We start from the raw sequence: 12,155 nt of genomic DNA on the forward strand, positions 1-12,155 counted from the left end.
AGAAATGCCAGATGTAGGTGATGGGGAGGAAGGCAGCAAATCACACTGCCACGTGTGTACCTATGCAACAATTTTGCATGTTCTTCACATGTACCCCAAAACCTAAAATGCAACAAAATAAATAAATGGGAAAAAAAAAAAGAAAGTGATCTTCCTGTTAAAAAAAAAAAGACTGAAGTAATGTTTTTGACTTTTCTTTCTTGCTTAAAATGTTGCTGATCCTTTGTTTTGTTTTTCAAAGTCAAGGAAACTTTTTTTTGAGCTATTTACAGCTTGTGGCAATTGAGTAAATTATACTCCTGTGAACAAAATTTGGAGCATATTTGTGTTTCTCTATCGAATTTTTCCAGAACTTGGTTCTCTGGATGACCAGAGGTCATCCTCACTGCTCACTGTACGATAACTATAATGCATTAGCATGCTAAAAGACACTCTCACCAGTGCCATGACAGTCTACAAATGCCATGGCAACATCAGGAGGTTACCCAATATGGTCCAAAATGGGAAGGAAGTCCCAGTTCTAGGAATTGTCTATTCCTTTCTCGGAAAACTCATGTATAATTCACCCTTGTTTTTCATATAATCAAGAAGTAACAATAAGTATCCTTGATTGAACAGCCCAAGCAGCTGCTCTGCCTAAGGAGTAGACATTCTTTTATTCCTTTACTTTCTTAATACACTCATTTAACTTTATGGACTCCAATTCTTGCATGAGATCCAAGAATCCTCTCTTGGTGTCTGGATGAGGACCCCTTTCCAGTAACACCAGTATTGTCAAAACTTAAGACTGGTCTTTGAGATATTTTTCAAACTTTTGCATTATGGCAACCAAATGACTCTAGTCAGACCTGTGAGTCAGACCAAGAAACTGACTCCCAATCAGTAACTTTCATTCACAAACTGACTTAGCACAAAGACAGTTTGGATACCTCTATTATTTCATCCTAACCTATCAGCAGCACCCATTCACTAGCCCTCTGCCTGCCAAATAATCTTTAAAACCCTAGCTTCTGAATTTTCCAGTAGGCAGATTTGAGATATGTCTTCTGCCTCTCTGCCTAGCTGGACTTGCAATTATTAAACTGTTTCTTTGCTGCAAAACCTGCTGTTCTAAGTGCATTGGCTTTTCTGCACAGTGGGCAAGAAGACCTTGTTGTGCTATTACTTTCTAAGGGCCTTTAACTCAAAATACTTTTTATAGCAGGGAGCCATATTTTGGGGTGAAGTTCCCTACACTCTTGCAGATGCTACTGGATTTCCATTTACTCTGCAGGTGATGATAAGCTATTGAGGACTTTAAAGTCTGAGTGGTCTTGAAGTGAGGAAGCAATATGACAGGCTATTGGAGAAATGAGAGTCCCAGAACAGGACAACTATTTCAGCAGTTTAGGTGAGATATTAAAGGCCATGGTAATGGAGATGAGAGTGCAAATTTTTAAGAACAGACATTCAGCAACCCTTGTTGACATGCATCAGCCAGACACTCTGATTAAGGAAGGCAAAATGGCGGAGTATGGGTGCTGACGAGATTTGTGGAGTGGGAGACAGAAAAGAGTTAAAGTTATTTGACAAGACTTTGTCTTGGGACCCCTGTGTAAATTCTGGTACGTTAACCAAGATGTAAATTCCAAAGAAGAAAAAGGATGGGTGGTGGTGAGGTGGGAACTTGGTTCAGGAAAAGGGAAGAGATAATTCGTTTTTTATTCTAGATGCTAAGTCTTGTTCTAGTTGCTTAGGCTGCTGTGGGGGCCCAGTGGAAAGGAATTTTAATAATTTAGTGAAGGTATTAACATTCTGGGTTCTGATAGTTTCCTGTACTGGAGACTTCTCTTGTTTTTAAAAATTCATAATGGGCCCTCTTGTTAGGTAGAAGTAATGCAAGAATTACTCCATGATTCTTGGTTAAAAATGTAAAGGCATTATAAATACAAATGCAGATGCCGTAACATGAGATGCTAAGCGGTCTGTTTAATCATGTAAATTGGGTATCTCTGTGGCTGAACTATGGCCTTGAAGGGTTAGAGGCAAGTTTTCCATACATTCCAACTTAGACTGGCCCTCTGGTATTTCCCACATGATATTTTTTAAGACTGACAAATCCAGAGTTTGGCAAATTCACGATAGGCAATTATGGGCTGTGGAGGACACATGAGCACACAGCCTGTGGGGAAAATGCGAGTGGGGTCCTCCTGAAAGAATCCAGGGAAAACAAGTAAAACTCATTCTTTCTTTCAATAAGGATCTGGTAAAAACAGACACAAAAGTAAAACCCAAAGGAACCTGGTGATTTTAGTGAAAGAGACAGAGACTTGAGCAGGGTATGTGAGACCCTTATGGGAGATGCACAACTCAGATGGAATAAGGTAGTGGTAGGATGGAGACCAGAGAAATGCTTAAAGGAGGTGATGTTGACTCTGAGCAATAGTTAGCCAGTTCAAAGGGTGTGTGGAAGGCATTGTAGGGTGAAAGGCGGTGTGTGTCAAGGGGACACAGATTCAGAGGCAAGACAGCTGAGTGAGCAGGAACAGTTTCATATACTTCAGTGTCCTGCAGTCTAGAGGGTTAGAAAAGGAAGGGAAGGGAGTGCATTGGAAGCAGTGAGGAGGAGTCTGGAGTAGTGGGTTGGGCTAAAAAACTTGAGCTACATCCATGGAAGATGATAGCAAGCCATTGTATGATTTTAAGCAGGGGACCAGTATGCCATCCCAGCAGTTGGGTGGAGGATTGAATGGACAACAGTCTAGAGAAGGGTACCATAGGTAACTCTCACAGAAGATCAGGCCAAACAAGTTAAAGGTTTAAATCAGGTCAGGGTAACAAGGTTGGAGAGGAGGAGCAGATCCATTAACATGGATAATAGGGTGGTAAAATGATGGTCAGCTGAGACTTTGGTGCTATTGATCAATGAGGGGAATAACAGACATAGCTTTAGATGTACTAAACTTGAGTTTCTATGGACATCAGGAGAGACATCTAGGATGGAAACAACCAAAGGCCCTCACTGCCGGTGATAAGAAGGACTATGGAAGCATTTATGAGCATTTCTTTTATGTCAGTCTGTTAATTGTTTCACATTTATCAGGTCATTCATTCTTGCCTTGCTTTATTCTTCATAGATCCTATCATTGTTATGTATTAAATAATCATTGGCTCATTAGTACAGTGTCTGCCCAACACCATTAATAGAGGTGCTACAATGACAATGACTGTTAATATGTCATGTTTATCCCTGCATGACATATATGTCATGAAATTTTGGTGAATAAATGAGGAAATAAGACAAGCTTTGTGATAACTGTATCAGGTAGGGATGATTATTTTGCCCATTTGACGGATGTGAAAACTGAGGATTGAGATTACATATATTGTCCCACGTTACATGGCTAGCCAGAACAAATATAGATCTTCAGATCTATAGTTGCATAAATGACCATTGAAATCACAGGGAAGTGTTGAACTGCTTTCCTAGAAATAATGCAAAGAGTGAAAAAAGGTCAAAGAGGAAATCCTAGGGGAGCCTCAGCCACTGTGGGAGAAAGAAGAATCTTCAAAGGAGACTGAAGAGCAGTGCCAGGGACATAAAAGAAAGCCAGGAAAGGGATTGTGTTCTAGAAACTAAAGAGGGAGAGCCTTCCCTGAACACGGGGGTAGTAGGCAATGCCATACTGAACTTAACTTTTAGGGAAGGTGTGCTCTGGAAATCAGGGAACTCTGTGGCAGAATTTCGGCCTGGAGGAGTGAGAGGCAAGCTTTCCTTAGAGGAGTAATGAGTGCTGGGGAACATGGTGAGTGCCTTCTCGGTGGGATGGCAGTGACAAGAGACAGCCTGGAGTAAGAACTGAAGGGAAGGGAGTGGAGATCCTGGGGGACAATAGTGTCCATGAATCACCATGACAGAAAAGAGGAAAGGACACAGTGACAAGTAAGAAAGAGGTGAGAAAAGATTCCCTTATTACAATGGGTGATGATCCAGCTCTGTGGCTTGTGCTTGCTGCAGAATAAAAATGTGCACATATGTGCAGGGTATGTATGAATGTGTGGGTGTGTGTAGATGGGGTGTATGTATGTCTGTATGTGTTTCATAAGTGAATGAATCAATAAAATCTGATAATGACTGTAAACCTCCTTTGTACATTGCAGAATGCAAAACAAATGTGAAGACTTATTACTCTCTGCTTAGGTTACCCTTGGGGAGATGGTGCCTTCAGACTTCTTACCTTATGCCACATAAGCAGGAGGTTATGGCTGTGGCAGAGATCCCCATCACTCCTTCTATCACGGGGAACTGTGCATTCTGTCCAATGCTGTTGTTTAGAGGGAGATTATAAGAAGGAGATTCTTCCTCTTAAGGAGATAAAGTGCATGATGCATCTGTTACTGAAACACCAGGGATTCAGTCTGGGTCCTGATGCCCATGCACAGAAAGCCAGTCACTGAGACAACAAGTATTGCAAGAGAAGAAGGCTTTAACTGAGTGCTGCAGCAGAAAAGGGTAAAATCCATCTCCTTAACTGACAAAAACTGGGGAGCTTTATATAATGGGTAAGGCAGGAAAACAGGAGTTAGAGAAAGGCAAGGACGCACTCATAATGAATGTGGGGCCTGGATGCAGTGATCTGGTGAGTTTCAGTCCCTGGCCTGAGGGTCAGTTTCATGAGGAAGAAACTCAGATGAGACAAATGTAAGTTTCAAGTTTTAAGACCAGGGAGGGTCATCTTCTATATTTATCCAAAAAACCTGTAAACATCAGTTCTATGAGACAATTGAGCTGGTTTTACATCATTCCTGTCTCTGCAAGTGTTCACATGCCTGGAGCAGACCTGAGAGGAGCCACAGTGAAGGCTCCCCTGGCCATGTGGTCAGTGGGCTCCTCCCATGCTTAGGCAAAAGGCTGTCCTCTCACTTCTAGCCAAAAGTGAAGGTGGAGATGGTCCTCCACTCTATTCCACACACAGGCTTGCCTGTGGACACAATCCCTACATATTTGCAGGGCTCAATGCAAAATGCAAATGTGAGGGTCCTTCTTTAACAATGATTATGAACATAAAGTCAGGGACCACAGAGCATTAAACCAAAAGTGATTGGTTCCTTCTTAGCACAGAGTCCTTTCCAAGGGCCCAGGCATGAGCTCTGCAGCTAGTCCTGCTGCAGACTGAGCTGGGCTACCAAATGTCATCAGTTTGAATAGATGCTTGAGTTCTCAGCATGTGTGATGTCTTTGCAAACATGGTCATTACGGAATTTCTTATATTACCAAAAAGAAAAAAACAAAAAAAGATTATTTGCTCATACTGATGTATGCTATACTCAGGTGGTTCATCCCCCCTCAGGTGGTTCATCCCCCCTCAGGTGATTCATCCCCCCTCAGGTGGTTCATCCCCACTCAGGTGGTTCATCCCCCCTCAGGTGGTTCATCCCCCCACCTCTCTAGCAGGTTCTTTTCACTCTCCATTGTATACTCCTTGTCCCTGCATCTGAAGTACCACCCTCAAATTTCTTTTCTCCTTACCCACTACACTATCTAGACAGTATTGGAAATTTGTTTACTTTCAATCCTGGGGACCAAGACAAAAATATTCTTGGCTTACATATTTGGTGAGTTCCTGAAAATGTGAGCCCACAGCTATTACTTATATTTGATATTGCATCCTCCCACAGGTGTTCATTAAATTTTCAAAGACTTCCCAACAGGTGACTGCAGAGCATCCCAAACACTTTAAATAATACAGGTGCACAATCCACAAATCTGAGAAAGAAAATACAAGTCTGCAAACTTTTTTTAAAAAACTGTTTGATTTAAATAATCAAAGTATGTGGAATGATTTAATAGTGTTTATCTTACTTAGTGTGAATATTTTCATGTTTTACTGAAGAAAATTTTAATGTGTTTGAAAGCTTCCTCCAACCCCCAATGGAGGTGTTACACAATACACAGTTTGTGCTCACATTACCATTTTAAAAATGCAACAGATTCCAAAGTTTGGCCCACCTGGGTTATGGTTCAAGAATTGTGACCCTATGTTAATATTCACTTGGGGAAGCAATTTGCACCAGTCAATGTATAATCTGTTATCATTTGATTTGTACATAAACTCTCTGGGAATGTAATTTAATGGTCATTTAAGTCACCTCTTTTATAGTCAAATAAAGGCCAAAAAGCATGGTTATATACTTCCCAGATATTTCCATTTCTTTGGGAATATTTAGTGACTACATGGAATTTTAATATTTAGCTCTTAAATCTTTATCTACAAATTCCTCATGAATTTATTGTAGCTAATAGTCCTACATGTAAGTACTGCAATAAAGAGGTTTCTGTTTTAAAAAATTCTGACATTACTGCAATTAATAACCATTTCTAACTTCATTGTAGATAAACAAATAAAATATAACCCACAAACAGATGCATTCTATAGGTTGAATCATTCAGGAAGAAATGAAGGCATTTTATTTTTCTGGAAAGCTATGTATGTATACACCTAATGAGCACTTACTGTATCGTAGTTAGTGAGTGAATACTAACAATAGTTATAAATTCTGCAAAGATATAAATCTCTACTAAGTGAAGTCGATTTTAGTCGTTATCCCTATTTACCAGATAAGCAAAGTGAGGCACAGGAAGAAGGAAAATATTCTGTATTTGACCTTTATGTTTATTGTTGGTCCAAAGAGTAACTGCTTAGTTCCTGTGTGTTCCTTAGTTTCTTCTTTCCCTCCCCCTTCCCCCTCCCCTCCCTCTCCTCCTCCCTCTCCTGTCCTCTTTCTGTTCCTCCTCTTCTTCTCTCCTTCTTCTTCTCCTGTAGTTAAACGCCATTAGCCCACTGTTCATTCTTTTGTGGCTTAGATTTTCTATTATCTTCAGTGTCACTAAGCATTTTTCAATTCCTATGTGAAACATACAATTGTTGTCTTCAAGACTAATAATTATGTCTTATTGAAGACAGAATTAAAGACAATGAGAACTTAGGAGGTATTGAATGAGTTTTACCGGCCACCTCCAAAATCCATTACTTGATAGAGCCATTGAGGTTTAATACAATGAATGCCAAGAAAGATCTAGCAGCCATAATTATAAATGCTACTAAAATGAGTAATATTTTAAAACATTCCTGCAATATGTCTCGTTAAATCTCAATTTACAGAGAGCCACAGTTCATAAAACATCACAGGGGCTGAGGCTGGGCAGTTTGAAGAATGATGCAAATCTCAACTTGACAGAGGACTTCACAATGATTTGGTGTTCTTATAATTTGGTGAAGTGAGTTTTCCCTTCAAGGAGACAGGGGCATGGAGACATTTGATAGTATACCTATTACAGAAATGAAGTCAGTGGTAGAGCCAGAATTAAAACTTAGGGCATCTGAGGATCCCATATCTGATATCACCCATTTAGCCACATAGAGGATGAATTGAGTCACCAGTGAAAATTCTGGGGGAGGGGGCCCTAAAATAATTTCTTCTGACTATGCTACATCTTATCTTGCCACACTGTGGGTGACAGAGCCTGTCCTCATTATCTTATGCCCAACCATGAGCCCTTGTGTAGGAGAAGTGAGAAAAATGAAGTCTGTGGTGTGATTTTGATTGTCATGTGGGAAGAGGATGTAAACGGCTCCCTCCTCATGGACTGGGGATCTGAGTGTGCAGGCCTTTAAACATGGATCCAGGGCACGGCTCTCTCTTCTCTGCCTGACAGCTGAGAGCGCACCTCCTACTTCCTTGGCCACAAGCACACATTTTTAATAAGACATCAGCTGAGCAGTAGAATATCGGATATGAGTTTTAATTGCATTCTGCTTCCCGTAAGTTCTACCCCATCATTGTTAAGGAAAATAACACTACCTTGGCGTTCACAGTGTAGCTTTCCTGATGGGCAGTCTCCAAATTTTACATAAAAATTCTGATGAAGATAAGACTCACTTCACCAGCTTGTGGTGCAAAATAATGTCTCGTTTCTAATGTTCAAATCCTATCGACTTCAAGCCTTTGTTCCACTGGTCACGAGAGGGCTCTCCCTCTGCAGGTGCTTCAAATGCACTCTAAGTGGAAGGGGATCCGTGGTGCTTAATAACCCTTTGCAGAGGAGGAAACTGGGAAGTCTGGCCATTTCCCCTGAGGGAGTGCTTTCTCTACCACTATTGCCAGTGCCTGGTGTGGTCAGCAGGCAAATATTCTAGGGCAAGGCTGCAAGCCCCAAGGAACTGAAGAGCACCTGGCCTTACTTCGGAATCCAGGGTGAGGAAGAAGCTGCTTTTCCTCTCAGACTTATTCTCATCTATGGCTGCTGCACACCACGCCTGGCCCAAATTCCAAGATATAATTCTATCACTTTACACTCAGGCTCAGACATTTTATCCAGGGCACATCATGGTGCCTGGACACTGGTTTCATGGTAGGTGGGGCAAGGGGTGTGGTCACAGAACCTGCTTTGCTAGAAAGAGCTCACCCCACCAACAACAAGGCTCTGGCGTTAAGCCTAAATCCAACCCCCTCGGGAGCACCTCTCATCTGTTGGCCTCATCCAGAACAACACCTGGCCATCAGATATCCTCTAATAACCCAGAGCCTCAAAGCTTTCATTTCTTTCCTTCTAGATGACTATTTGGCCCTCAATGGAAATCTGTTGCTACAAATAGATGTAGATTAAAAGGAACAGTACTCAGCTTTATCCACCTGGGAAAATTGTGCCTCAGCGACCTGCTATGTTCCTAAGAAGATCATGGTGTGTTTACCTCATATCACATATTTAAGTGGGTATCTATTTTTTTTCCTAAAAAAATATTTGTTATGTTGCTAAAACCAGAAATAACTGGGACTGTTTGAAATCATTTAAAACAATAAAATAAAAATAAAACCAACTAACTAACCAAAAAGATCCACTAACAGTCCTGTCTTGGGCTAAGTGGTCATCTCAATAGAAACACTGTTGTTGAGGAAGAAGGCGGAGCTCTGATAAAATAGTTTGTATGTGAAACAGTAACCACCAACATAGATGTCCTGACTATGTTAGGGACCAACAGAAAACTCATGAAATCTAATGTAGCAAGGAAATTGAGGGTGGGATAAAGAAAACCCCACCTCAGTCATGCAGACCTCAGAAGATGCCTAAGTGCCGGATGGTGAGGAAATAGACATGAGAGTGACCTGCCAGGACCCCTGTGGACCAGAGTTAAGAACATTCCACACATCCTTTCTGTGAACAAAGTTAACGCTGGGCAGCTTGCACCCCACTCCAGCTTAGGTAGGGTAGAATTGTACCCAACATAAGATTAGATTCAGCATATAAGGCAAATGTTATATATAACTAAAATATGTTGAAAAATCTCACAATCCACCTATAGGTTCAGAAAGCATTACTTTGTGGGCATAACCCCAGAAGAACATCAGGTTCAGATCTATGTCTCTATTCTTGGACATATGTATTGAGTGGCAAGTGGTATCACCTATGACATTGTAATGTTCTCTCTCTCTCTCTCTCTCTCTCTCTCTCAAGTGCATGTAGTTGGAATCACGTGAGTTATATGTGCGTATGATATGGCTATACTGTATGTGAGAAGGGGAGACATGTCCACATGGCATCCAGAAAAAAGTAATCACATAAGGGAAAGGGAGTATCTGTCAGAAAATACAAAAGAAAAGTCTCCATCTAAAAATAGTTTTGGTATTGAAACAGAGAAAAATAATTATTGTTTTGCGGTTGCCAATAATCTGCCCATCTGAAATAAAGCCAAAAAATTATGGGAGCTAAAGAAGAGATTGACACAATTCTCGAAACACCTTTTAGAGTATTTCTAAACTTTCTAAACACTTTCTAAAGTGTTTCTAAATCTGACTCCCAGGACACCACACTAGTTCTGCTCCCATTGTACTGGCCATCCCCGGCCAGTCTCCATTGCTCCTTCCCCCTCATCTTCTCAGCCTCCAAAGATTGATGTCTCACTAGGCTTAGCCATTGTATCCCTTCTTTTCTATGTATTCACCCACTTGTTTGGTGATTGCTTTGGTTCCCGTGGCTTTATATGCCACCTATCCCCACACGTATACGCTGATGGCTCTGCATTTATGTCTCTAGCCCAGAGCTCTAGACCTGTATGTATAACTTCTTATCTAACATTTCCACTTTGATGTAGCAGGAATCTTGGCAAATGTGTCTAAAACCAAACCCTTGAGTTCTTATTTTAATCATATTGGCTCTTTTCCCTCTAGTATGTTCCCTCTCTGTCAAAGGCACCACTGTTCATCAGGTTGCTCAGGTCAAATATCTGGAGTCATTCAGTACTCTCTCTCTCTCATGCAGTGTCTAACCTATCAGAAGATCCTGTCGTCTGGATATTAAAATTTTATGCATCGTCGTCTCTTTTTACACCACTCTCATCCAGGCCACTGACACCTCCTGCTTGGACCTTCACCATCCTTCTCTAACTAGCCTTCCTTCTTCTACTCTTGCCCTTCACAGACCATTCGCCTCGCAATGGCCAGGTAAGTCTTTTAAAGATATAAATTAGATTACCAGTGACTCCCTTGTTCAAAAACTTCAGGTGGGTTTCCATTGTGGTTGGAATAAAATCTCAAGTCTCTTTATGGCTTTCAAAACTCTTCATGATCTGGTTTCTACCTAACCTTTCAATCACACCTCAAGCCTTTGGGCCCTTATAAAACTAACCTCAAATTTATTTGGCCTTTAGTAGTTTCTAGAACCACACCAAACTTTTCACCTCATCAGAACATTTTTGTTTGCTAGTCCCTTAAGCCTGGAACCACCTTCTGCAGTTTTAGCATAGCTGGCTCCAAGCCTAAAAAGCTATACATAGATCAGAAGGAAGAATGTATTTAAAAGAACTAACCAGGTCTTACTTCACACTTCAGATCCTTAGCACCAGGGATCAGACCTGTGTTGGGAAGAGAAAAGTCATTTAAATAAAGTTTATGATTGAATCTTTAATCTAGATACATGTTAACACAGAAAACACAGTAGAGTTTGCTTAAGATGTTATTGAAAGATACAGATGGGAAATTCACTACACCATGTTTGAAGGCAAAATTTGGGGGGAAAAATAAAAAGGAATTAAAAATACATCATATCTATGGTGTCGTCATTTAACGCTTCTCAACAAATAATTTCTGTGGTTTAGGAAAGGCCGTAGATGCACACTTATGTCAGAACCAACCACATGGCGAAACTTCCACCTTGGTTCTAATAATATTCCAGTTGATTCTTTGTAGTTTTCTATGTAATGTATCTGGGATGTATTATAAGACTCTTATACCCTAACTGAGTAGTATTATGTGTTAAGCAATAAAAACAATTCTCACAATGCAAGCAGTCAAAAAAATGGAACTCTTGAATATATTTACTAAAATTAAACAAAGTAAAGGTGTACTTCAACTGATAGAGGTGAAAACTTAAAACAACTGAAGAATGAAAAAGATCTACAGTAAATATGAAAACAAATAGTATATAGAGTGATATACACTGCTTATAAATATTAATTAGAAATATAACTGCACAAGTCAATACGGTTCTTTAAAAAACAATGGCATATTATAAAATTAGTCACATAATTAAAAAAATTTTCTAGTATCCCAGGTCAGTTAACAGCAAGTAAGAAGTAAAACAGATAGAGAATAGGAGAAGTAAAAACGTACCAAATTCTTTACTACACATATTGTCAATCTTAAAAGTTCTCGAGAATTAGAGACACATAGATTTAGATGTGTGGATTGAGAAGCGAAAGAGACTCAAGTAAAATAAAAAATATATGTAACTTGCAAATCACTATAAAATGTTAAAGAAAAGCCTTAATGTTGATATTCTCAAGAGGCTTTGTGAACTGAAAAAAAAAATCACTTTCATTTTATACAAAAATTGTTTGCAAATATAGGAAAACATTTAGAAATTCCATTTGACCCAGCAATCCCATTACTGGGTATATATCCAAAGGATTATAAATCCTTCTACGATAAGGACACGTGCACACGAATGTTCATTGCAGCACTGTTTACAATAGCAAAGACCTGGAACCAACCCAAATGACCAACGATGATAGACTGGACAGGGAAAATGTGGCACATATACACCATGGAATATTATGCAGCCATCAAAAACGATGAGTTTGTGTCCTTTGTAGGGACATGGATGAACCTGGAAACCATCA

General features: G+C 40.1%; 1 long non-coding RNA gene across 1 annotated transcript in view; it reads right to left on the minus strand.

The window, feature by feature from the left end:
- LOC119468858 overlaps positions 1-12,155 on the minus strand; it is a 152,225-nt gene that overhangs the window by 99,007 nt on the left and 41,063 nt on the right. The window contains exon 2 of the long non-coding RNA XR_005197633.1: positions 10,845-10,889. This is a non-coding gene — a long non-coding RNA (uncharacterized LOC119468858). The remainder of the gene's footprint in view (positions 1-10,844; positions 10,890-12,155) is intronic.

The sequence above is a fragment of the Cebus imitator genome, unplaced genomic scaffold (assembly GCF_001604975.1).
Source record: "Cebus imitator isolate Cc_AM_T3 unplaced genomic scaffold, Cebus_imitator-1.0 Scaffold510, whole genome shotgun sequence".
NCBI classification, from domain to species: Eukaryota; Metazoa; Chordata; class Mammalia; order Primates; family Cebidae; genus Cebus; species Cebus imitator.